The sequence below is a fragment of the Vipera berus genome (genome assembly GCF_964194415.1).
Source record: "Vipera berus genome assembly, chromosome: 2".
NCBI classification, from domain to species: Eukaryota; Metazoa; Chordata; class Lepidosauria; order Squamata; family Viperidae; genus Vipera; species Vipera berus.
Window position 1 is genome coordinate 117,103,448 of NC_138203.1, and position 27,687 is coordinate 117,131,134.

At 44.4% G+C, this 27,687-nt stretch overlaps 1 long non-coding RNA gene across 1 annotated transcript in view; it reads right to left on the reverse strand.

The window, feature by feature from the left end:
• LOC308663457 overlaps positions 1 to 27,687 on the reverse strand; it is a 133,530-nt gene that overhangs the window by 84,523 nt on the left and 21,320 nt on the right. Inside the window, exon 2 of the long non-coding RNA XR_014025401.1 lies at positions 4,916 to 4,959. This is a non-coding gene — a long non-coding RNA (uncharacterized lncRNA). The remainder of the gene's footprint in view (positions 1 to 4,915; positions 4,960 to 27,687) is intronic.

Sequence of the window (27,687 nt, forward strand, 5' to 3'; positions counted from 1 at the left end):
GAGGATAATGATATAAAAAGTGGGCAGAGACATATCAGACATAGTCAATTCCTGGATTTCCTTTTTTCTCCTTTTGTCTTTTTAGAGCTATATTCAGCCTCTTTTAGATCTCAAGCGTTTCCTGTCAAGATGCTAAAAAGCTGCTTACAATTTTCAATAACTGTAGTCATAGCAGATTCAGAAAAGTTGCCCAAATTGTATCTAGACCACATGGAAGCAAAACCATTGATTGCTCATTTCTGAGCTAAAGGAAATATGAAATGACAATTATACAATTTCTGCATAAAAGGCTCAAGCTCTTCACACCTGTTATCTTCCCATTCTTTCAACAATCTTCTAAAGAAGGTGAGTAATATTACCAAATTATTTCTAATAGAAGGATTGAAGGTAAGAGAGTGGCTTGCTTGAGGCACCCAGTAAGTTCTCAGAAGTAAGAATGAATCCAGCTCTTCTGAATCAAGCTAGAAGAAATTGATAATAGTCATAAAATGTAGCTTTTCTTGGGGCAGCATTGTGATTTCTATTTTTTGTGCAGAAGGTAAGCCTGTGCAGCTCTCTGTAGTGGTCAATGCTGTGGATAATGCAGAGGAGGAAGCCTGACTGCACTATCCAAATCAGTACTTGCCACTTCCCTGTGGGAATTCACGGTGAATATGCCATTAGCCAGCAGGAAGTAGCTCTACATATAGGGAGATTTCCTTTTCTCCTTCTAGTTCCTTGCCTTTTTCCCCTGCACCTCATAAAAGTTCAGGGAATAGGCTTTGTTGAGAAGAGTTTCCTTCTTGGCACAAAGCTCTGACATATAAATCTCCACATAAAACAAGTGGGCAACTTGAGATCTTCCAGTGTTGCTGAGCTAGAATTCTCATTATCCTTTACCATAGGCTGAATTATCTGGGGATGCTGGAAGTTATAGTCCAGGAACATCTGGAGACGTCTTCTACTCCTAAAAGCCCATCCTTCAGTCTCTCTATTGGCACAACTTCAGTTCTTGTGTAATCCGTCTCACTCAGATTACTGCTTCATGGATTTTCATCTCATCTCTTCCTGTTTATAAATATTAAGACAACTCACAGCATGCAGACCAGTGGGCTACAAATGCAAGAACTAACTTGTTTCTGATCTGTACAAGATATTTCCTCTACCCCCAAGCAAGTCTAGCAACAAGTGCAAGAAACTGCTCCTGCATCCTCCTCTGGCAAATAATGAGCAATCTGGCTGCTTTGACCCAGGTGTTTAAACCATCTGGGATGTGCAGCCATCTGACACATGGAGCACGTGCCCTTTGTTTGTGACATACTATCATCAGGATGATGGAGTTCATCCGTAAGTGTTCCTTGTTCCTCTGGAAGCTGAGAGTAAGGATTCTGTTCCTTTAAAGGAACTTGATTTTTCAAACCCTGGAATAAGCAGTCCAAAGTCCTGTACATGGGCTCCCCCTTGTGTGCATGCATGGGAAAGCAGGAGGAGACAAAAGAAGTGGCAGAGTGTCTCCCACTCACCCTCCCAAACCTTCTTTGGCAGAAAGGCTCCTACATCCGAATGTTTCCATGCTTGCAAGGGCTGAGGAGAGGGCCAAAGGATCAAGAAAGAATAAAATGAGAATAACAGAATAAGTGATGGAAGGCAGGAAGCAAGTTAGACAAATGCCTTCCTTGTTGTATTTGTAACCAGTGCTTTCTTAGCAAATATTGCATAAGTATCAAATAACAATACATTTGTAACTAATAGATGGCAAGAATGGTGCCGTGGTGGTGGTGAGTTTGTGTTTACTATTTTCCCTTCATGCTTAGTTAAAATACTGTATTTGGGGCTCACCAGAAGTAAGCAGGCAAAAGGTTATTGAGAAGCATTAGAGTGCATTCATTAACCCATGAGTGCACTGATTCATGTCCTCTGAACCTGAACTTGACTTTTCTTTTTCTTTCTTTCTTTCTTTCTTTCTTTCTTTCTTTCTTTCTTTCTTTCTTTCTTTCTTTCTTTCTTTTCGACTTATATAGCTGCCCATGCAGCTATGCACCCCAAACCCGGGTGGCTTACAAAGAGCAATGATTCTGGGAATCTGGAATCCAGCATCATCACTATGATTATGGAGAGGAGAGGAGGCAGCCTTAGGCTACCGATAGCAGCAGCAGTACAGAGAATTTCCTAATATAAGACATTTTCCTAATATAAGACAAGACTAGGTGCACATCTGTAAAATGATTCTAGGAAATCAGAATATTTATTTTATAGGCTTGGACTGGTTTTCTTAACTATGATTTCATCACCTCACCTGATTCTAGGTCCTTCTCACAACACCTTTACTCTAATTACCAGATTAGAGCTGAAGACTACTTCTTTACCAGTAGCTTGCTTCAACAGTTTAGGTGTCCAAGGGGTTAATCAGAGTGGAACCCTGGGAAGCTCCTGATATACTTCTGTGACATTTCAAGATACACTATGTGCAATTATAAGAACAAACATAACTCTGATTTCTCAGGGAAACAAAGTGGGATTCAGAGGTGACTTGGAAACCCTTGGTTCACCAAGCAAGTAATGAGCTGAACAATCTCTCATATGTATGTTTACCATTGACCTAGATCATTTCTGGACCATTTCTGGACTCAGTATGCTCCATTTGTTGTATGGGTGTCACATAAAAATCAGAGAACAAGCCAAACATCAGAAGCCAGATGAAGGCTGCCTTCTCCTCCTCATAGGCAGAGGACAAAGGAGCCATTCATTTAGCACATGCATTTGTTGATTTGTTTTCTTAGATTCTTATTTCATTTTACTGCAGCAGTCACTAAGATAAGAGGACGGCCTCTTTAGATAATGCACCCTACCAGGCTTCCCTGCCTTCCAGCATCAAGGAGCCAAGGCCTGTGCTGGTGAAATAACAACTCACAAAGACTCCATTGTTATTTTAGGGAGTCCACATGTGGCGCCTGGAAAGCCTCATCCAGAGTACTGGGCAAAGATAAAGAAGAAAAACAACCTGAACTAAATCAAGGCTGTGAGGAACATCAGATGGGTCCTGGTGTTGCCGCAGACTTTGTCTGGTGTTCTCTTCTCAGAATGGCACAGGGGGCCTCCATGCAAGTCTGGGAAGAGGAGCACAGCTGCCTGCCCACATTCTCACCAACTGGAATAGAGAGCTTCAAATAGGGACATTGTTGCTGGTAGCCTTGGATAACCTTATCCTGTATGGATTCATCTCATTCCTTTTTAAAGCTGCCCTGAGAGCGTTGCTTTAGCTCACAGCGGGAAATTTGATAATTTAACAATATGTAATAGGAAGAAACATTCCCTTTCATCTATCCTGGCTTTCATATCTGTGATGAGAATAGAAGAAAAATCTCTCCCTTTTTCTTTTACAGTGTCTTCTTTCATTATGTGTCTGGATCACATCTTTCCCCCACCAGCACCAGCAAGAAATACAGGATGGGGAAGGCATCCCTTCTGATTCCGAGGGAAGGATTACCCATCCTTATTCATCCCTTGCTCATGGAAACCATCACACTGGCTTATTGTGCCAGGAGAAAAGAAGAAAGGAGGAAATGTGCAGGAGAAGAATGATTTGATAAGACCTTTCTGCAGTCTTGGCTGTGTTAGGATGAGAAAGGATATGGACAAAATCACAGCATCCTCTTGCTCTTGTCACGGGAGCCTGTCGGAGACACCAAGCAGGCTGATCAACAGCCAGATTCAAAGCTCCTTTTGATTTCTGGTGGGGAGGCTCTTTCTGAGCAAAGGCAGCTCAGCTCTCTTCACCAGCAGCTCACCCAGGTGCAAGTACTACACTACACACCTGCTGCTCTCCCTTCCTCCCTCCTCTCCCTCTCCACTGTACAGAGAAACACCAATAGAAATACACCCCTGCACGTTTGTTTGGGGTGGGGGAGGAAGCACAAAAATCTCACAAAGCACAAGAGAAATACCATCTGTGCTGGGAGGGATAAGCAAAGCACGCAGCGTTCCTCCAAAAACCTGGAGCTGTGATTTGATCATGCAGGGAAAGGGGGAGACAGGCTGAACGTATGAAAAGAGGTAAGAGAAGAACCTTTGGCAGTTGTGAATCAGTGAATTATTAAGATCAAATTAGTTCCATTTATCAACTCGTCCAGCTGAGATATTGCTCACAAACGGTGTTTATCCCTGGCCAGGCATCCTCACTGCATCTGTGGCTGGTTGTGGTTTAATACAGATGCCAAACTCGTAATTCTAACGAAGGGTGACAGGGTCACCTTGAATCCCAGATGCTCACATTCTGACAGATGGTGCTGGCAAACCTGATTAGCTGCCACTGTGCCAGTGCCAATGCCACCTGCATCCCTTCCCAGCTTCAGCATCCTCTACCTCCATCACATGGCTTACACCCCACCCATTTTGCGCTTTTCCCAGAGTAGTCATTATCTAGCCACTTCAAAGGTAGAGCATTTGATGGGGAAGCAGAGACTCTCTGTGAATGGAGGTCTTCCAAGGCCATGGGCTAGAAGTGGCTGGAATAAGTGAAGGGGAAGGCTAGAACCAAGGGCTTTGAATAAAGAAGAGAGATGGACATTGGGAGGCCGATAAACCTGAATCACCGAATGAAGATCACAAATATGTGTAGCAATATGAGCCACATAGATATGTCCAAGTAATCTAATGTGAACATTTATATTGAAAAGCAAAACAAAATAAAACAAGAAATGACCAAATCATTTTAAAAGTTGCACCTTTACAATACACCTATTGCCTATCAGAAACTATCAGAAATTTCCACTATATGTGGTGCCCTTAGAGCTACCAGGAAGGCAGAGCAGTAACTAATGACTAATTTGCATATCAGCCTTTCTAAAACTATTTTTCAATAAGACAATAGGATTTTAAACCTCCTTTCCCCTAGACATGCACACTATCTTCACAATCCACTTCTTTGTGAACATACATATATGATTCCAGATCCTGGTGACAGGAACATGTTTCAGGAGCCTGGCAAGAACAGGGAACAAATGAGGACAAATGATTACAAGCCTATATGTGCATTTTTCAACTGTCATTTTTACTTAAATTAAAAATGGTCTAATTTTATATATAAAGTTACCACAAAGACAACTGAAATATTTTTATTTCTAATGTCTGTGTGCTTTTGACTTTGTTTAGGATAAAAAGAAAGAAAGAAAATAGTGAATTCACAAATCCCAAATCAATAAATATTTTACTAATTTAAAATATCAAATAATGATGAATAATCCATAAAGGAATGTTAATAGTTGCATTGGATTGGGTTGCTTAGTATAGTATCTTTTGGTTTTTAATTACATCATTTAATATATTGGAATCATTCTGGTTTTTAACAGGTAGAATACAGGTGTTTCAGTGTATGGCAAAATCTTCTTCCCACGTTTATGCATGTATGTGAGTCTGTCTCTATGTATCTATACCTACCTATGCAATACAAGGAAGGAAAGCATACAAGAACATAGAACAACAGAGCTGGAAGGGACTTTGAAGGTCTTCTAGTCCAACCCTCTGCTCAAGCAGGAGACCCTCTATATCAATCCAGACAAATGACTGTCCACTATCCACTTGAAAACTTCCAGCGAAGAGAACAGCATCTTGGCCAGGATGTGTTGGCACAAGAAAGAAGTGACAAAAAGAAATATAATGCTATCATGGTAAGCTGTGTTTGATGCCACATCAGTCCCAAGCCACAACCTACTTGCCAGCCTAGGTTTTTTTCATTGTGAGAACTGGAGCAAAGCAATTTTTCATAGTGATTGACTTTGGGTACACAGTTTTAAAAAGCTGTCTCTCTTATCCCCAAGAATTTTATAACGTAGTCCCATCTCACACATTTGCACTAAGGAAATAGTGACCCTCACCATTAAAAACTTCCAATAGAGAGATGGGCAGTGTGGTCCAGTTCTCTAGGCTTAGATTACAGTACTTGCTAGGATATTGGGGGGGAGGGAAATTGGTTGGTGCGAACAACAGGCAAATGACACTGTGCAAAACCAGCCTGATTTTCCAAGATATACAGAACCAGAATTGTTGAAATGCATACACTTCTTTGCCTAGGCCAGGGGTTCCCAACCAGGGGTGCTCGCACCCCTGGGGGTATGAGACAATATTCCAGGGGCTGCGAAAACTTGGGATTCAAAATTATAGTGTATATGCATAATTCATGTCCATAATTGATGAGATAGCATACAGGAGGGGGGACTTCCGGGTGGCAAGGCTCCGTTGACGGCAGCCATTTCGGCTGTCAGCCCCACTGTCTCCGTAGAGCCACCAAAAACAGCGACGATCAGCTGTTTGGCGGCTCGGAAGCCCGCTCCTTGGGAGAAGAGGAGGGGGTGATTGCCCAGGCAGGGGTAGAGCTCCCCCAGACCGCCAGAGTTGAAACTCTGGTGGTTGAAGGGTTGAGCCCCCCCGAAGCCTGAGTTTGCTCCGGACTCCGGGACGCCTCTGCTCCAAGGCTTTGGAGCAGAGCAGGATGCTGCAACCATCCCTGCCAGTGAGAGTGAACTTTGGATTACTTGGATGCAGGCAGAGCTGTGCAGGAGAATGCTGTCAGAGCAAGTATTTGAACTTTAACCCAGTAAACTTTGTGGAGACTTTTAAATGTTGCGGAAAGTGAAAGTGCGCAATAGAATTAAGTGGGTGAAAATGGCTGCCAAGTCAACTAAAGTTCCTAGAAGCACGGGGGTTTCGCCAGTTCAGCAATCTTCATTACAGGCTTTAATGCCCCCCCCTCCGGCACCCGCACCCGCACCAGCCTTGACAATAAAAGATCTGCAGCATGTTTTGCAAGAGGCTTTGAAAAAACAATCTCAGCAATTAGCTGAGCTTATTGAGGAGAAGAATACAGAAATAAGGGCAGACATCTTATTTGCATTTCAAGGCATGGCTGTTTGTATTGAACGTTTGGATGAGAAAGTGGAAGAACTTAGCCAAAATAATATGAGATTAGATGCCAAAATGACGGATGCTGAAACAGTGATGGAAAAGATTGATGACGATTTATTATTGGTCCAGCATAGAGAGATGGAGTTTGCTGTGAGAATTAGAGGGTTGAAGGAAGACCCTAAGGAAAATTTGAAAAAGGTAATTTCAGAAGCTCTTGAACAGGTTCTGGGGCGCTCAGCAGAAGATATTATGGTGGATATAGATAAAATATTTCGTGTTAATTCCTGGATTGCAAGACAAAGGAAGCTACCTAGAGATGTGGTGGTTTATTTTACAAAGAGATCAATTAGAAATGAGGTTATTCAAGCCTTTTATAATAATAAATTTACAGTTGCAGAGCAAGAAGTTTTAATTTTGAAAGAGATCCCTCCAAGAATTTTAAGGAGAAGGAAAGAATTTGCTTTTCTGGCAGAAGAATTAAGAAGACGGGATATCCAGTTCAGATGGGAGATCCCAGTAGGTATGGTGGTGATGCACGCAGGCACGAGATACTGTCTTCTCACAGTTTTACAGGCACGTGATTTTTATGCTAATATTTTGAAGGCAGGTCCCATACCACTTCTGGAATCTAAAAGGAAGAATGGCGAAGGAGAGCGTCAACCACAAAGTGAGAGTATACAAGGTGCTGAAGGAGTTATGCAGTTGAAAGATGGAGAATTCCAGAAAGCTACAGGAGTGGATCAGATTTCAGTACCAACGGAGGTCAGAGACCAAAGAATGACACGCGCTACAGCTAGACGAATGAGACAAGAGCAAGAACAGCAGAGAGCCATGATTTCATCTCAAAAACTTACTTATAGTGAAGCAGTGGGAGGAGTGAAGCCAAAGAGAGTGCAGGTGATATTGGAAGAGGCGCTCCAAAAGCTTCAGGTCACAAAAGATGGCGACAAAGCTCCTAACTTGGAATGTTAATGGTCTAAATTCACCACATAAGAGAAAGAAAGTATTTCAATATCTAAAGCAATTTAAAAATGATGTTATTTGCTTACAGGAAACACATATTCGAGCGGTTGATCAAAAGAACTTGATAAACTTTAGGTTGGGCACACAGTTTATTGCTTCTGCGCCTGACAAGAAAAATGGAGTTGTTATTTATGTCAAGAATACTTTAACAGCGAGTTTAATTGAAGCAGATAAACAAGGAAGATATGTTATAATTGAACTATTAATAGAAGGCAAGAAAACACTTTTGGTTGGATTATATGCTCCTAATCAGCAGCAAGGAGACTTTTACAAATTACTACACAGCAAGATTATTCAGTGGGATTATAAATCTTGTATTTTTATGGGAGATTGGAATGGCGTCTTGGATGTACAAATGGACAAGAGAGGTCTTTTTAGAAATACGCCAAGTCATGCTAAACTGCCTAAATCTTTTTTTGAGATGAAGGATGACTTGGAATTGAGAGATGTTTGGAGAGAAAGGAACTTGCAAGAAAAAGACTTTACTTTTTTCTCCGACAGGCATCAATCTTTCTCCAGGATTGACTTTGTATTAATTACTAATGATTTTTTTCTAGGATTAAGAAGATCAAGATTTGTCCAAGAACTATATCTGATCATAGTCCAGTATGGTTGGAGAAAGAAAAAGATAATGGAGACAGACGGTCTTGGCGTTTAAATGAAAATTTGTTTAGATACCAGGAAAATGTGGAAGAGTGTAAAAAACAGATGAAAGAATTTTTTAAAATTAATATGCATAAAGGTACTTCTATTGAGATGGTCTGGGATGCAAGTAAAGCTTATATGAGAGGTGTATTAATATATTTGAACAATAAACATAGACGTAAATTGGAATTTAAGAGGAAAGAATTATAGGATGAAATTAAGGAAAAAGAAAAGGCTTTAATTCTGAATCCATCTGATGGGAAGATCAAAGAGGTAATTACTTTATTAAGGGGTCAGTTTGATATGTTAATGGCAGATCAAGTGGCAACTAACGTACGGTATGCTAGACATAATACTTTTTGTAATGCTAATAAACCGGGTAGATGGTTACCTTACTTGTTAAGGAAGAAGCAAAGAGCTTGTAATATAGATAGAATAGAACATAAGGGTAAAGTAGTGTATCAGCAGAATCTTATTAAAAAGACTTTTGTTGATTTTTATTCTAAGTTGTATGCTAGAGATAAGATTAGAGATGTGGATATAGATGGATATTTGCTGAAAGCTAATATTCCTGTTCTTACGCAAGAACAAAAGGAAGGGATGAACCAATTGATAACTGATGAAGAAGTTTTTTTAGCAATTAAACAATTAAAAGTGGGTAAAGCACCAGGAACTGACGGTTTGACTGCCGTTTATTATAAAAATTTACAGTTAGAAATGGTGGAACCCTTAAGAGAATTGTTTAAGACAATTCAATTGGGAGGAGGAGTGCCTCCATCATGGAAAACTGCCTTTATTTCGTTGATCCTGAAGGAAGATCAGGATGCTACCCAAGCCAAAAACTGCAGACCAATATCGCTTTTAAATACTGACTATAAGATATTTGCAAAAATTTTAGCCAACAGATTAATGAAGGTAATGCAGCAAGTGATTCATAGTGATCAAACTGGATTTATAAGTGGTAGACAAATGAAGAATAATGTGAGACATATTGTAGATCTATTGGAATTCTTGGAAAGAAATAATCAGATCCCCGCAGCGTTGATCTTTTTGGATGCTGAAAAAGTTTTTGATCAATTGGACTGGCAATTTTTAATGAAAGTATTAGAGAAAATGGAATTTGGGGAAAAAATTTTACAACCTATTAGGGCAATATATCAGAAGCAAACAGCTCGTATAATAGAAAATAGTCTGACAGAATCATGCAATATTGAAAAGGGTACAAGACAGGGGTGTCCGCTGTCACCTTTATTGTTTGTTTTAACATTGGAAATATTACTGATTAAAATACAAGATTCAAATAAAATTAGGGGAATTCAAATAAGAGATCAGGATTACAGATTGAGGGTGTTTGCGGACGACCTGGTTATTACAGTAACTCTGCCGGATTATTCAGTTGTAGAATTGATGGAGATAATAATGTTATATGGGAAAGTTTCTGGATTTAAGATAAATATACAAAAAACTAAAATACTGTCTAAGAACATGACCGTAGCACAAAAGGCTGTTCTAGAAGAGCTAACGGGATTTGAAATAGTTAAAAAGATTAAATATTTGGGGATATATCTGTCAGCCTCAAATGTGAAGTTATATAAAAATAATTATGAAATGTTATGGGGAAAAATACAAAAAGAACTAGATAGTTGGAAAAAATTACAATTGTCTTTATTGGGAAGAATTGCAGCAGTAAAGATGAATGTTTTGCCAAAATTTTTGTTTTTGTTTCAAATGATACCTATACTTAAAAAGGATTTAAATTTGGAGGAATGGCAAAAAGGAATTAATAAATTTGTCTGGGCAGGGAAAAAGCCACGAGTTAAATTTAAGATAATGCAAGATACGCGTGAAAGAGGTGGTCTTAAAATGCCTAATTTTAAATTATATTATGAGGCTGCTGCTTTGTCATCGATAAGTGACTGGTTTAATTTAACACAAGGGAGATTATTAAATCTTGAGGGTCATGATTTGTTATTTGGTTGGCATGCATATTTATTGTATGATAAGAAGGTGGATAATGTGTTTAAGATACCGTATTTTCCAGCGTATAAGACGACTTTTTAACCCATGAAAATCATCTCAAAAGTTGGGGGGTCGTCTTATACGCCCAGTCGTCTTATACGCCGGAAAATACGGTACATATTTTAAGGTATGCTCTGTTGCGAGTTTGGAAAAAGTATAGACATAAGTTAAATTATAAGATACCAATTTGGGCAATACCTAAACATGCAATAGAAAATATAAATGTGGGATTCAAACAGGATGAGACTACATATAAGGAAATTTTAAGTCTAGAAAGGAATGTATGGCAATTAAAGCCATATAATATTTTAAAAGAAGAAAAGATTGTACAAACTTGGTTCCAGTATGGGCAATTACAGGCAAGATGGAAAGAGGGCCAGAAAGCTGGCTTTTTGATGACTGATGAAAATTTGGTAAAACAAATTAGAGATCAAGGTCAAGCACATATAAAAAGGATATATAATGCATTGATAGAAATTGATTCAGAAACGGAACTTGTTAAAGATTGTATGATAAAGTGGGCCCAGAATTTTCAAGAAGTTATAACAATGGATACTTGGGAAAAGATCTAGGTTAGAAATGTAAAATTTACACAGGCCCAAAACATAAGAGAGAATTTTTATAAAATGGTTTATAGGTGGCACTTAGACCCTAAAAAATTAGCAAGAATGTATCCGAACTGCCAGCCCAAATGTTGGAGGTGTGGTTGTGAGGATGCAACATATTTTCATATATGGTGGACTTATAAAAAGGTTAAAGCCTTTTGGATTAAAATTTGGTGGAATATGCAAAAGATATTTAAGAAAAGGATAAAGTTTTCTCCGCAATTGTTTTTATTGGGTATTATTACAGATACTACTGTTATAGACACTAAGTTGATGTTGCATCTAATTATGGCGGCAAGACTTTTAGTTGCACAATATTGGAAGAAGGAGGAATTGCCGACTATAGAAGAGTGGACTTTGAAAGTTTCCAACTTGGTGGAAATGGCAAAGATTTCAGCATATTTGAAAGACCAATTGCAACAGAGATATATTGTGGAATGGAGAAGATGGATTGATTATATTCAGAATAAATATGGGACTAAAAAGTTTCATTTAGCATTTGAATAAGTAGTGGATTTTTATGATGTATGATTAGTTATTTGTTACTTTATTAATATTATGACTAGGGACCACCGGCCCCTAGAGTCGAAAACGACTAGCATGCATGTGCGGGGGAACCTTTACCTTTACCTAGCATATTTTAGTTTATGTTTGTATTATTATACCCTGTATTCAGCTCTGGGAAGTCGGGGAGGGGGGAGGGGAGGGGAGGGGAGGGGAGGGGAGGGGAGGGTTGGGGAGAGGGGAGGGGGAGGAGGGAGTTCATTGTATTTAAAAACGCAGGAATTAGATATATTGCAATCCATTTGGCTTACAATATATCTAATTCCTGCCTCTTGTGGATGAGTGCTCTGCTTACAATACTGGATCCTTGGAATTAACTGTTGATTAAAAGATCTATTTTCCCTCAGATGGGCCTTGAACTCTTGTGTAAGGTGGTGGGTGCTTTCTACAGATCTTCAGCCAAGTGAGCTACATGGATGCTGTTTTGTTTGCATGGGCTGTTCCTTCTCTCTTCCATGCGTGCATTCCAAAGCAGGATTTGTGAAAGGCACAAAGAGATTCTAATCCTTACCTACTCTTGGGAAGAATTGGCAATGTACTGGGCTCTTGATATCTGAGCCACCAGGGCTGACAGACTGGGAAGCTCTGACTTCGCAGTGCCAGCTGTCAGTCAGGGCTCTCCCTGTGGTTCCAAGATCATTGCTCCCTTCCATCTTTGGGCTGCATTGGGGTGTTAGCACTGGCATAATCCTTGAAGGTCCTAGGATCTGTGGTTTCATATTTCTGCTCAATTCTTCTTATTCAGGCTGAAAATTCACAGGTAATGTTGGCAGTTTCATTGACGTAGTGGCTGTGTATCTCCCAACCTCCCTAGTAAAACCAGAGAATTTGCCTATACATAGGTAAAGGTAAAGGTTCCCCCCGCACATGCATGCTAGTCGTTTCCGACTCTAGGGGCCGGTGCTCATCTCCGTTTCAAAGCCGAAGAGCCAGCACTTGTCCGAGGACGTCTCCGTGGTCATGTGGCCGGCATGACTAGACGCCAAAGGCACACGGAACGCTGTTACCTTCCCACCGCAGTGGTCCCTATTTTTCTACTTGCATTTTTACGTGCTTTCGAACTGCTAGGTTGGCAGAAGCTGGGACGAGTAACAGGCGCTCACTCTGCTAAGCGGCACTCGGGATTCGACCCGCCAAACTGCCGACCTTCTGATCGACAAGCTCAGCGTCCTAACCCACTAAGCCACCGCGTCCCTATTTGCCTATACATACATATATCCAAATGTCCATAAAAATCAATCCTTCATCCCAGTAGTTTCATAACCAAGACTCCCATCAACTGAAGTTATCATATCAGTTTATCCTTTGGATTATGAGGCTGAGCTTCCACCTGTGGTGCTTAGCTGAAATAGAACCTTTTTCAAAATACACACAGTGGTTGACTGCTATATTATGATTACATGCATTAATCTTCATTGGCCTCTGTACTGAAGCCATGCTTAGAGAAGGGCCTCCGGGTCTACAATCAGACTAGAAAAGAAAGTATAGTGCTCTGCCACCAAAATAGTCCATTGAAAGACCAGCTGCTTTACTCCTACATTGGCAAAGGTTTCCTGGTCCATCTCCGAAAACATCTCATTATATGATAGAGGATGAGATGAGAACAGGAGCAGGTTTTGGCTCCCCGGCATCACTTAGCAGATGTCCTACATGCAGCATTATTATTAGTAGACATCAAAGCTACCACTCAGGGAGATTAATGGATCAAACAGTCACATCAGCTGCTACTCCAAACAGTTGGCTACACTGGGTGGAGTTTGTGGGACGTGGCAAGCCTGAGAATGCTTCCAAAGAGCAACTTATGGCCCAAATGGAGCCAGACATCCACCTTTGCTTCAATGACTTAACAGCTGCCAGGAATCTTGGGCAAAAGAGAAAAAATAGTTTTCTCCTGGGTGCAGATCAAACCTTGTTCTTGGTGCACTCATAAACAGAAATAATAATATCATTTACAGCTTGCCCATGCATGGGGTTACAGAATTCCTTTCAGTTTTGACTTCTTATACCAAGGATGTTAAGTATTCATCCTTATAGGTAAATATGGATGGGAAGCCAGTGAGACTATCCTCATTTCCATCAAAATTTTGGTGGCAAGATTTTTAAGGCCTTTTGAAAAATAAGGGCTACTGTATAAGAAATGATCTTCAAGGAGGGTGGTAGCCCCATATTTGCTGAAAGTTCCTCTCTCTAAAAGACATTTTTCTAATGAAAACCAACTCTCTCTCTTTACACACAAACACACAAACACACACACACTTATAAACACTCCTATTAAAACTTTCAAAATCAAGCAAGTCTTTCTTCTTCCTCCAAATCAACAATTATGGGTTCCAGCATTTCAAGAACTTTTATTGAACTTTTCTTTCTCACTTTCCTTGCCAGCTGCATATTCTTTCACATGTCCAGACACTTAAAAAGAAACCATATTTAGTTCTGCTCCATCACCAATCAGTTATATGGGGGCAAATATAAAAAAGAACATACTGTAAATCATGATCCAGTAAGTCCAGGAGAAACAACACAGATGCCAGGCCAAGAGCAAAAGTAAAACATTAGCCTTTCTTGGAATTGCAGATCCCATGTAACTTTAAATCAGAAAACTAGAATAACAGATATGGAAGAGACTTTGGAGGTCATCTAGGGGTCGGCAACCTTAAACACTCAAAGAGCCATTTGGACCTTTCCCACAGAAAAGAAAACACCAGGAGCCACAAAACCCTGCTGCTTCCCCCCTGCAGCACTCCACCACTGCTGCTGCTGCTGCTGCTTACCCTGCCTCCCACGCAGAGCACCCTGCTGCTGCTGCTTTCTTCCTCTACCCTGCCCCCGGCACGGAGCGTGCCCTGCCGCTTTTCCCTCCTACCTCCCCCTTGCAGAGTGCCCTGCTGCTGCCGCTTTTTTGTCCTACCTCCACGCGCAGAGCACACTCTGCCGCCGCTTTTTCCTCCTACCTCACCCAAGCAGAGCGCCCTGCCACTGAGGCTTTCCTCAGCAGCAAAGGTGGAGTTTGGGAGGCAGCGGCAGGGCATAGCCCAGGCATGGCCCAGCAGCAAGGCTTATTGTGTAGTGGGTCCGACGCAAGGAAGAGACGCCAGCCGGTGTGTGAGTTCAGCTCTTTATTGGAAGGGGGTAGTGAACTGGGGAATGAGGGCTACCTGGCCTCCTTAAATACCTAGCCAGGTAAGCGGACAGCCAATGGGGTTGGCCCTAGGTTTCCCGCCGAAACTGGGTTTCCCGCCAAAACCGTCCAGGCCAACGCCCCCTGGTGGCTGTTGCTATGCAGGTGCCTGCATACATAACACCCCTCCCCCCTTAGAGAAGAACCACATAACATGAACAACTTGCAACTAACTACAACTATATACACTGTGTCAACAATAATAAGAAAAAAACAATGCAACTGTGTGGAGGTCACTTGCACACATAGTCCAACAGGTAGGCAGGTGTCCTGTGTTTCCGGGTTGACCGTCTGGGTGTGGCCTGGCCCTGGGCTTGGACCGCGGGTTCTTGAGGCCTCTGCGCAGGGATGCAAGGAGCTGGGATCAGGAGGCCCTCCTCCTCTGGTTCCTGCTCTGTGTTGTTTCCGGTTGGGCTGGCCTCTCCTGGGGTGTGGCTCTCCTGTTGGGCATGTGTGGTGCGCTCAGGGACCCTTCCTCTGAGCTGGTTGATGTGTCGCCTTATGCGTCTGTCCCCCTCCACCCCCACGATGTAAGACAGGGGTCCTGTTTTCTCAACCACTGTCCCCAGAACCCATGGATGCCCTGCCCCGTAGTTCCTTGCCCAGACCAGGTCTCCCACGTTGAGAACCCCGTGTGTCGGTGGTGATGGCGATGACGGTGATGATGATGATGGTGATGGTGACCTCACGGTCTCGGCTGCTACCCGGTCTGGATGTAAACGGTCCAGCTTTGTGATGAGGCGCCGACCCCAACGAAGTTCTGCCGGACTCTTCCCGGTAGCCACGCATGGTGTAGTGTGTTGGGCGAGTAGGAATTTCGCCAGTCTGTGATGCCAGTCCCTGCTGATGATGCGCCAGAGGGTGTCTTTGGTCATCCTTACCATCCGTTCAGCTTGCCCGTTGGTCGATGGATGGAAGGGCACGGAGGTGGCGTGCCTAATCCAGTTCGCCTTCAAGAACGCCTGGAAATCATTAGCGGTAAACTGAGGCCCGTTATCAGACACAATTACGTCGGGGAGGCCGTGTGTGGCAAAGAGAGCTCTGAGCACCTGGATTGTCCTCCCCGAGGTCATGTTGGGAACAGGGACTACCTCTAACCACTTGGAGTGACTGTCCACCACTACTAAAAACAATTGGCCCTGGAATGGCCCTGCATAGTCAATGTGGATGCGGGACCAGGGTGTGTGTGTGGCCTCCCACCGGTGTACTGGTGCATGTGTCATTTCTGGCCTGGATCTCTGGCACGTGTAACAGGCCTTGACCCGTTCCTCAATGTCCTTGTCCAGCCCTGGCCACCAGAGGTAGCTTCTGGCCAGAGCCTTCATCCTGACCACCCCCGGGTGTCCCTCATGTAAGGAGTTCAATACCCTGGACCGTACTGCGGTGGGGATGATGACCCTGCTACCCCAGAGGAGACAGCCCCTGTGCGTGGAGATCTCGTTGCACCTGGTGAAATAGGCCTGGAACTCAGGCCCCGGGGACTTGTCCTGCCACCCTGTGCAAACCCATGAGTGTACCCTGCTCATGATGTTGTCTGAGGCTGTGTGGCTGGCAATATCTTTGGCATGAACTGGGCACTCTGGTAGCTCCTGCAGTGCTAGGATCTGTGTGGCTGGGGCAGGGTCTGGATCAGGGGTGTCTAAGGGTAGCCTACTTAGACCGTCTGCGTGGCCCATCTCCTTCCCTGGCTTGTGCACCAGCTTGCAATTGTAGGCTGCAAGGAAGATGGACCACCGGAGCATTCTGGGGGACAGAATTTGGGGGGTCTGCCTGTCTGTGGTGAACAGGCCCAGGAGCAGTTTGTGATCCATATAGACAGTGAACTCCCTGCCATACAGGTAATCGTGGAATTTCTTGATTCCTGCCACGATTGCCAGGGCTTCTCTGTCAATTTGGGCGTAGTTTCTTTCTGCTCCAGACAGCGTCCTAGAATAGTAGGCTATGGGGATTTGTGCCCCGTTGGGCTCAAGATGACTGAGTACTGCGCCCACACCGTAAGGGGATGCATCACATGCGATGCAAATGGGCTTGGACTCGATGAAATGGGTTACTGTGGAGTTATCCGACAGTAATGCTTTCAATGCCCTGAAACTCTGGTCGTGGGTGGCAGTCCAGACCCATGTTGCCTGTTTGTCTAGTAGCCTGTGGAGTGGCTCTGTAATGGCTGCCTTGTGTGGGAGGAATGCATGGTAGAAATTCAACAGACCCAGGAATGCCTGAAGCTCTGCCTTGTTCTTGGGTGTGGGTGCTAGTTTGATGGCCCTCACCTTGGATTCTGTGGGGTGGATTCCCCTGGCATCTACTCTGAACCCCAAGAATTCTGTGGAAGGAACACCTATACTGCATTTCTCCCTCTTGAGTTCGAGTCCCGCTGTGCGCAGTCTGGACAGCACCTCCCTGAGCCTACCTGCCAGTTCCTCTCCTGACGCTCCTGCAATCAGGATGTCATCAAAGTAAGGGCAGACTCCTAGGATGCCCTTGAGTGTCTTCTCCATGACTTCCTGAAAGATGCCAGGAGCCACACTGACTCCAAACTGCAGCCTGTTCACCCGGAACGCCCCCCTGTGAGTTACTATGGTTTGGATGTCAGCTGTTGCCCTAGTGACTGTGAGTTGCTGGTACGCCTGCGCAAGATCGAGCCTTGCAAAGATGGCGCCGCCTTGGAGGGAAGCGAGAACGTGGCTGACTGTGGGGACCGGGTAAGCGTGCGGGTTCAGGGCGCGGTTCACTGAGCACTTATAGTCAGCGCAGATCCTTATTTCCCCGTTGGATTTGAGTGGGGTTACGATAGGGGTTTCCCACTCCCCCCCATCTATGGGCTTTAAGATCCCTTGGGCCACTAGCTTATCTAGTTCGCGCTCGATTTTGTGTTTGAATGCGAAGTGGACTCGCCGCGGCCGAACCCTAACGGGGGAAACGTTCAAGTTAAGCTTGAACGATATGGGGGGCCCTGTGTACCTGCCCAATGACCTGTCAAAGATGTCTGCGAATTCCGTGCAGACGGCCTTGACGGAGTCCGCCTGGATCCGATGGATCCCGGAGACTGTGATTCCCAGGGCCTCAAACCAGTCTAGTCCGACCAGGTTGGCTCTTCGGCCCTCTACCACTACAACGTCCAGGTGCCCTTCGTGACCCTTAAACCCCACCGAAACGGTAGCCTCCCCCTTTACCTTGACCGGCGCATTCTGAAAATCGGTCAGGGTTAATTTTGTAGGCCGTAATTTAATCCGCTGCTTGCTCCGGCTAGTTATGTAGTTAAGGGTCTCATCAGTAATGATCGAGACCGCTGATCCAGAGTCGAGCTCCATGCTGCAAGGGACGCCTTGCAAGCGGATTGTTAGTCTAATTTTGGGTTTGAGCAGCCGGCGGCTACCCGTGTGGTTAATGGCCAGCCGGCTCTCAACATAGCCAATTTTCGTTTTGGTCGGGGCCCCAGTACCTTCGAACGGTGGTTCCTCTGGTTGCAGCTCGTGGATCTCCTCTCGGGGGTGGTGGCTACGACAGACTGCGGCTATGTGGCCTGTTTTCTTGCAGGCCCGACACGTGGCGGACCGGAACTTGCAGAGGCTGCGCACGTGGTTCCCACCACACCCTGCGCACCTCTGAGTGTTGGCGGTGTTGCTGGGAGGCCTTGGCTTGTCTGGGCGTCTGGCGGTCTCGTCAGTAATGATCGAGACCGCTGATCCAGAGTCGAGCTCCATGCTGCAAGGGACGCCTTGCAAGCGGATTGTTAGTCTAATTTTGGGTTTGAGCAGCCGGCGGCTACCCGTGTGGTTAATGGCCAGCCGGCTCTCAACATAGCCAATTTTCGTTTTGGTCGGGGCCCCAGTACCTTCGAACGGTGGTTCCTCTGGTTGCAGCTCGTGGATCTCCTCTCGGGGGTGGCGGCTACGACAGACTGCGGCTATGTGGCCTGTTTTCTTGCAGGCCCGACACGTGGCGGACCGGAACTTGCAGAGGCTGTGCACGTGGTTCCCACCACACCCTGCGCACCTCTGAGTGTTGGCGGTGTTGCTGGGAGGCCTTGGCTTGTCTGGGCGTCTGGCCCGCTGGTCGGGGGTCAACTTCCGCTGGAGGAGGTCGATGCTCTGGTCGTCCTCCTCTGTGGCGCTTTGCCAGTGGATGTTGGTCGCCTGGTTGCCGGGCCTGGTTTCCTAGAATGCTTGGATGGCTCCGCAGGCCGCTTCATGGGCTAGGATGGCGTCCTCGGCTTCCTAGAGCGAAACCTCCTCTCTCTCGAACAGGTGCTCTTGCAGCCACCTAGGCCGCAGATCAGCTGGTCCTGTAGCCGCTCCTCCAAGTTCGAGAACCTGCAGGCGACGGCGGCTTCTCGTAGGGCGGCGAGGAAGTCGGGACCGGTCTCGTCAGGGCGCTGGCCCCTTTTTTCGAATTGCGACTGCGCGGCCACCTTTGAGCGTCAGGGCTTGAAGTGTGCGTTGAGCCTGGCCACGAGGTCCCGGTACGCGACGGTGTTGATGGCCACCTGGGGGAACAGGTTCACGGTGATCTCCAGCAGCGCTGGCCCCCCGAGTCAAAGCAGGGCGGCCGCCTTCGCACCGTCCTCTGATATCTGGTTGAACCGCATGTACAGTTCAACGTGAGCCAGGTAACGGGCCCAGGTCTCGGGGTGGCGGGTGTCGAACTCGCGGGGTTGACCGGCTCTTGCCATGGCGGCGGTTGTGGCTCGGTGCATTGCACGGTCTCGGTTGCGGATGCGGTGACCGGCGTGGTCCGGTCGGCTGGTCCGGTCGGCTGGCGGTCATGGGGGAAGAAGGAAGGAAAAATGCCTTTCCCTTCAGCTCGCGGAGCGTTTCCCCAGTGACTTCAGCTCTTGGTCGGCAGCAATCCCACCTTCGTCGCCACTATTATGTAGTGGGTCCGACGCAAGGAAGAGACGCCAGCCGGTGTGTGAGTTCAGCTCTTTATTGGAAGGGGGTAGTGAACTGGGGAATGAGGGCTACCTGGCCTCCTTAAATACCTAGCCAGGTAAGCGGACAGCCAATGGGGTTGGCCCTAGGTTTCCCACCGAAACTGGGTTTCCCGCCGAAACCGTCCAGGCCAACGCCCCCTGGTGGCTGTTGCTATGCAGGTGCCTGCATACATAACAAGGCTCGTCCTTCCCACTCAAGAGGCCCTCAGCAGCTCCTCGGCTCCATCCAAGTCGAAGAAAGTGGAGGCGCAGCAGTGGGAGTGCTCTCAAACAATAAGAGCCAGGTGCGCTGCTCGCTCATGTGCGCCCGCCTTGAGAGCAATCCCGCTGCTGCGCCTCCGCTTTCTTCAACTTGGATGGAGCAAAGTGGGCAGGAGAACGAGGAGAAGAGCGGTGAGGTTTTGTGCCAGCTGGCCGGCCAGGTAAAGGGTAGGTCGGGTGATGGTGGCTGGCTGGCTGAGGGGATCATGGCCACTGGGGGGGGATCTGCCAAGCCTCATGACAACGGCATTGGTAGCTCCCCCCACCTGGCCCATTGCCCCAGCTACATACAAGATGCTTGGCAGAACCACCACCACCACCAGGCCCCCAATTGGACCCACGCAGCACCTTCTTTCCAGCTCCGACGCGGTCCTCCATCACTTCCTCCACCACCGTGTGCAGTCTTACAAACAAAAGAAGTTTGTGGGCAGTCTCACAAACTTCTTTTGTTTGTTGGGCTGCCCACAAACCTCTTTTGTTTGTGGGACTAAAAAAATTTCAATCAATCAATTCCAACTTTGTGAGATCTTTTTTTTCCGTGAGAAGTTGGAATTGATTGATTGAACTTTCTTTTTTAGGTGGTGGAGGACTGGGAGCCGCAGGACTGGGAGGGATGAAAGAGCCACAGGTTGCCGACCCCTACCTCTTGCTCAAGCTGGAAACCCTATATCATTTCAGACAAATCCTTGTCAAAACTCTTCTTAAGAGCTTCCAGTGTTGTAGCACCCACAACTTCTGGAGGCATATCATTCCACTGATTAATTATTCTAACTATCAGGAAATTTCTCCTTATTTCTAGGTTGGGTCTCTCCTTAATTAGTCTCCATCCATTACTTCTTGTCCTGCCTTCAGGTGCTTCATGGAGGACGGCGGCGTCGGTGGCGACACCCGCCAAAGACTCCAAAGTCAGCTGATGGTCGGTGGGGCTTGCAGGGAACTCGGTGGCATTGGCGGTGCTGGGCAGGGAGATGGCAATGCAGTCAGCGACCCAGCGACGCCCTCCGACGCATCCAGGACCCCGAAAGGGAAAGGAGCCGACGCAAGGCTCATCCTCTCCCCTCACTGAATGTCGGGCCCACGGGGCTCGACACATACCCAATTCCAGCAACTGTTCCTTATATGTTTTAGCCTCCAGTCCCCTGATCATCTTTGTTGCTCTTCTCTGTACTCTTTCTAGAGTCTCAACATCTTTTTTACATTGGGGTGAACAAAACTGAATTCAGTATTCCAAGTGTGGCCTTACCAAGGCATTGCAAAGTGGTATTAATATTTCACATGATCTTGATTCTATCCCTCTGTTAATGCAGCCTAGGATTGCATTGGCATTTTTGGCAGCTGCAGCACAATGGTGGCTCATATTTAAGTGATTATCCACTAGGACTCCAAGACCCCTCTTGCACTTATTGCTATTGAGCGAGGTACCACCTATCCTATACCTGTGCATTAGTTTTTTCTTGCCTAAATGTAAAACCTTACTTTTCTCACCACTGAATTTCATTTTGTTAGATAGGACCCATTGGTCAAGTCTATTGAGATCCTTCTGGATCTTGAAACTATCTTCTGGGAGGTTGACTATTCCTGCCAGTTTAGTGTCATCAGCAAATTTGATTTCCCTTCTGTCCCCTCATCTAAGTCTATCCCCATCATTTAAATCAAACTGCTACTAGCTTCTTCACAGAAGAAAGATCTTAGCATTGACAAAACTAAACCTTCCTGTACTGTATAAAGAGGGATCCTTGCTGAAGGATTGCATTATAACTTTTTGTTAATTGGTTTTAAAATAAGAACAGTAAAAAAGGGAAAAACAAAAGGAACAAAATACCATGATACATATGTACATTGTTAAAAAATACAAAACAAGTGTTTAAAAAAATAAGTAAAAAATTCCAAAGGAAAAATAATAATATATAAAGCATAATATATTGTTACAACAGTAGACAGATACAATTATATATAATTATCAAACACAAGCATTATGTAAGTAAAGATAGATGGAGATGGATAGATATATAGAGATGATAGATAGATCATCATCATCATCATTTTAGTCATTGTCTGTCCACTGCAGGATGAAGGCCTCTTCCACATGTTTCCAACCAATGCAGTCCTGAGCTTTCTTTTGCCAGCTGGGCCCGCAATACTTGGTGATGTCATCAATTCACCTTGTTTTAGCTCTCTTTTATGGACACTTTTTATCGACTGGGATCCATTCAATGACTGCATTGGTCAACCTGCCATCAGTTCTTCTTCCTATGTGGCTGGCCCATTTCCATTTCAATTTTTTTACTCTCTTGATGATATTGTATACTTTTGTTTGTTCTCTAGTCCACAGGCAGGCCTTTCTATCTTGTCTTGTAATACCGAGCATATATCTTTCCATGGCTCTTTTGCCACTCATAGGTTTTGTGTTGATTGAGGTTAGTGTCCATGTTTCACCGGCATATGTTAGAGCAGGTAGCACACACTGATGGAAACTTTGTCTTCAGACATAGGGGGAGGTTGTTCTTGAAAATTATGCTTAACTCGCCGAATGCATGCCAACCACATTTAACACGCCATTTAATTTCCTTTATTGTCACCTACCATTGAGATCCATTGGCCAAGGTATACCGTGTTTCCCCAAAAATAAGACCCAGTCTTTTTTTTTGCCTCCCAAAGAGGCACCGGATAATATTTGTGGTGTGTGTGTGTGTGTCTTTTCCACTCATCTTGCAACAGTGGCACTGACAGCCCCACCCAGCTGGCCCACTTCTTCTGCAGCTGAGAACTGAGCTATGGATTGAATCCATAACTCAGTTCTCAGCTACACAGGCCTTCCAGAAAGGCTTCTGACTGCAAAATGCAGGCCAAGCTCCATTCTCAGCTGGAGAATGAAGCTGCTCCTTCCGGCGAGGCAAGTGTCAATCCATGGGAGGCCTGGCTGCAATGTTAAGCTCCAACCCCCCAACCCCATTCTGGCTCAATTTTTAGGTCTGCGCCTTGCCCTAAAACTAGGGTTTATTTTGGGGGTAGGGGTTATTTTAGGCCCACCTCCCAAAAATCAAGCTAGGGCTTATTTTCGGTGTAAGTCTTACTTTCAGTGAAATATGGTACTGTATGTAGTGGTCTAGTACATCTAATTCTTCTCTAGACAGATAAATGATACAGATAGATAGATGATAGATAGATAGATAGATAGATAGATAGATAGATAGATAGATAGATAGATAGATAGATAGATAGATAGATAGATAGATAGATGATAGATAGATAGATAGATAGAGACAGACAGACAGACAGACACAGACAGACAGACAGACAGACAGACAGACAGACAGACAGACAGACAGACAGATGATAGTTAAATGATAGATACAGTAGTGGCCAAAATTGTGGAAACCTTTTGGGAAAAGTGTACATTTGAGGTTTGATGGCTAATAACACCACTTTTTTTGGAATAGTACCATAAAATTATATATCAATGGAAAGATAATTTAATCAAGAATGTAATGCAATAACTTTTATGAAGGACTTGCTATTGGAATAGCAATTTATAAAGAAGAAAAGTGAAACATGTAGAAAAAATGAGATATACAAAAATTATCACCTAGAAAAAATGAGATATACAAAACTTATCACCATAGAAAAAATGAGATATACAAAAATTATCACCATGTCAGTTAATACTTAGTTAAAGGTAAAGGTTCCCCCACACACATGTGCTAGTCGTTTCCAACTCTAGGGGCCGGTGCTCATCTTTGTTTCAAAGCTGAAGAGCCAGCGCTTGTCCGAGGACGTCTCCGTGGTCATGTGGCCGGCATGACTAGACACCAAAGGCGCACGGAGCACTGTTACCTTCCCACCGTGGTGGTCCCTATTTTTCTACTTGCATTTTTACATGCTTTCAAACTGCTAGGTTGGCAGAAGCTGGGACGAGTAACAGGCGCTCACTCTGTTATGCGGCACTCAGGATTCGACCTGCCAAACTGCCGACCATCTGATCAACAAACTCAGCGTCCTAACCCACTGAGCCACTGCATCCCTAGAATACTTAGTTGGGTAACCTTTAACATGAATTACGCCCTTACAACGTCTTACCATGGAGTGAACCAAGTCCTTTAGTTCTGCAGCTGTTATAATGTGAAACCAAGACTGAATGATTGCTTCTATTAACTGGGTTTTATTGCTGCGTTGCTTCTGACTAACAAGTTTCTTTAGTCGGCTCCATAAATTTTCAATTGGGTTAAGGTCTGGGCTATTCCCAGGCCTTTCCAGCAGTGGAATATGATTATCCTGAAACCACTTTTTGCACACAGCAGGAACATGACATGGAGCTGAATCCTGTTGAAATATAAATGATTCGTTGTCTTGGAAAAGATCATGTGTGGAAAGCTTCAGTTTGGGCTCAAGTATTTCATTAATGTATTTTTGGCCATTTATATTCCCATTAATCACACAAATTCTGCCCACACCTTTTGATGTCATACAACCCAGATCATAACACTGACTGGGTTTCACAGTACATGTAATACAATCAGGATGCAAATCTTCACCGGTTCTTCTCCTTACATATTTTATGCCATCACTACTAAACAGGGAGATCTTGGTCTCATCACTCCAAATAACACGGTTCCATTGTTCCTCTATCAAAGTAACATGGGTTTTAGCCCAATCTAGTCTTTTCAACCTTTGTTTGAGAGATAAAAGTGGCTTTTTTGTGGAATTCTAGATTTTAGCCCAAATTCCTGCAGTCTGCGCCAAACAGTCCTTGCACTCAACTTCACAGCATTGCACCATTTCATCTTGTATGCACCCAGATGATTTTCTTCTGTCACGTAGGCACAGTCTCTTAATTCTTCTATCATCACTTGCTGCTGTGCACCTTTTCCTGCCTTTAACAGTATGGTTTTGTAGTGACTGAGTCTCCTTATACCTCTTCAAAAACTTAGAAATGCCACCTTTGGTTAAGTTCCCACCAATTTTTCTTTTAATTTCTTTCTAACTGTAGCCTTGTTCACTTAATAATACTAGTTTACATCGCTTTCTGAGCAACCAATCAACTCTTTGCACCATTACTTTAATTTTATTACGTTTTACAAGTTCACTAAATGAAAGAAAGAAAAAAACCCAACCAACTTGATAGTGATCACATAACACACTGATAAATGTCCTCCTCTCAGTGTCAATACATGACATCAATAACTGAATCCTACTGTGATCTGATTGGCTCTCTAAACATTCATGCTCATTGGCTATAATCAGATGAAAGCTACCTGATATCAACCTAAGCAAGTTGTGCTTCCTTTTTCTGGTTATTTGGCTATAACCTTTCATAGAATACAGATAATTGAACAAACTTTGTTGCATTGTTGTTAGCTGCAAAGTCGTGTCCGACCCATCGCGACCCTATGGACAATGTTGCTCCAGGCCTTCCTGTCCTCTACCATCTTCTGGAGTCCATCTAGGCTCACGCCTACTGCTTCAGTGACTCCATCCAGCCACCTCATTCTCTGTTGTCCCCTTCTTCTCTTGCCCTCAATCTTTCCCAGCATTAGGCTCTTCTCCAGTGAATCCTTCCTTCTCATTAGGTGGCCAAAGTATTTGAGTTTCAGCTTCAGGATCTGGCCTTCTAAAGAGCAGTCAGGGTTGATCTCCTCTAGGACTGACCGCTTTGATCGCCTTGAAGTCCAAGGGACTCGCAGGAGTCTTCTCCAGCACCATAGTTCAAAGGCCTCAATTCTTTGGCGCTCAGCCTTTTTTATGGTCCAACTTTCACTGCCATACATTGCAATTTGTTGCATTACATTCTTGATTAAACTATCTTTCCACTGTTATATAATTTTATGGTACTACTCCAAAAAAAGTGATGTTTCCACAATTTTGGCCACTACTGTACATAGATATTATAGATATAGAGATAATAGAGATAAATAGATGATAAATATAGAGATAGATAAATGATAGATAAATGATAGGTGATAGGTAGATAGGTGATACACAGATATAGATATTACACTTACATAACTATTGTTATGAGCCGTAGTGGCGCAGTGGATAGAATGCAGTGGTACAGGTTACTTCTGCTGACTGCCGGCTGCCAGCAGTTTGGCACTTCAAGTATCACGGCTTAAGGTAGACTCAGCCTTCCATCCTTCCAAGGTCGGTAAAATGAGGACCCAGATTGTTGGGGCCAATATGCTGATTCTGTAAACCGCTTAGAGAGGGCTGTAAAGCATTATGAAGTGGTATATAAGTAAGTCCTCTTGCTATTGCATTAGAACTTGATAATGTAATCATCCACTTTGATGGAAAGAGGACTAAGTCAGAAGACTAAGTCCTGTAAGACACAGCCTCTGGCAATACCCTCTGCAAAAGAGTGTATGGGGAGCCACAGGCCTTTAACAATTCAATGAATTGCTTTTCTGTATCACATTAACTCCTCTCATTCATATTGAAGGCTTCTCATCCACTCTCACAGACTGAATGGATCTGCATAATTGAGAGAAGGGTAAGTATGGCTTTGTCCTTGCTGAATGAAAAGTCTGCTGGAACCCATGGCAGATTTTGCAACAGCCATCAGAATTACAGAGTTAGATATTCTAAGATACCAGAGGTTTCCCTGATTCTAAAATAAAGCACGATTAAATATCAATGTATTTTTTCTAAGCTAGTTAATGTTTAATCATGTTTCAGTTCATTGGTTTGGCTGGGATGAACTTTGGGGTTGGCCACAGAAGGGGTAAGCGTGTTGATGCACGTCTTTCACTGGAAAGGTAGGTTACAGATCCCGGTAATAAGAATGGTACATTTCAACCACTCCTTTTGCCTCCCCTCCCCCTCCCCATCCAAATGCTGCTGGCCAAGCCTGCCTGTCACCCTGCCCCCATCCAAATGCTGCTGATGAATGTGACACCACGCCCTCCCCCCCCAGCACCCCCTATATTGCCACCACCAGAAGCACCAGAGGCGTGTTTAATCATCCCACAGGGGGAATCGGCTGTGAAGACTTGGGTCATGATACATCGGCCACGACTAGGCAACCTCAGAGAAGCAGCGTAGTAGTAGTGGCAGTGGTATATCACCAGCGGAAGACCAGCTGTGGACAAAAGCCCATGGTGGGTTAGCCGGGTTGGAAAAGCCGGGCTGAAATTAGCAGGGTCATGTGGCCATGATGAATTGTCCTAGATCCCTAGCCATGTGAGCTACCACACTCCCTTTAAGTAAGGTAACAGTGTACAAACTTAGCCCACTCTTTTTCAAACTTAAACCATTTAGTTCATATTCTGCCCTGTCTCTTACTTCCTCATTATACAAATTCTTTGGCAGGCAGATCAGGTGTTCCATTTGTTATAGTCAACAAAATCTTAATAAAATCAATAAAGCAGAAAGAGCTATTTGGGAGGTGGACATCTTTGCCCTTTCCATTATCCTCTGAAAGTTTAGCAAGGTGAATTGGGGTGCCTACTTCTATATCTAACCTCTAAAGCTGACAGGTATCATTCCATCTATGGTTGAAATGTAGACTGCAAAATCTAAAGCAATATATTAATAGCATGGGGGATAATATTAATTCTCCAGTATGATGAGCATTCTTTAATACTGCT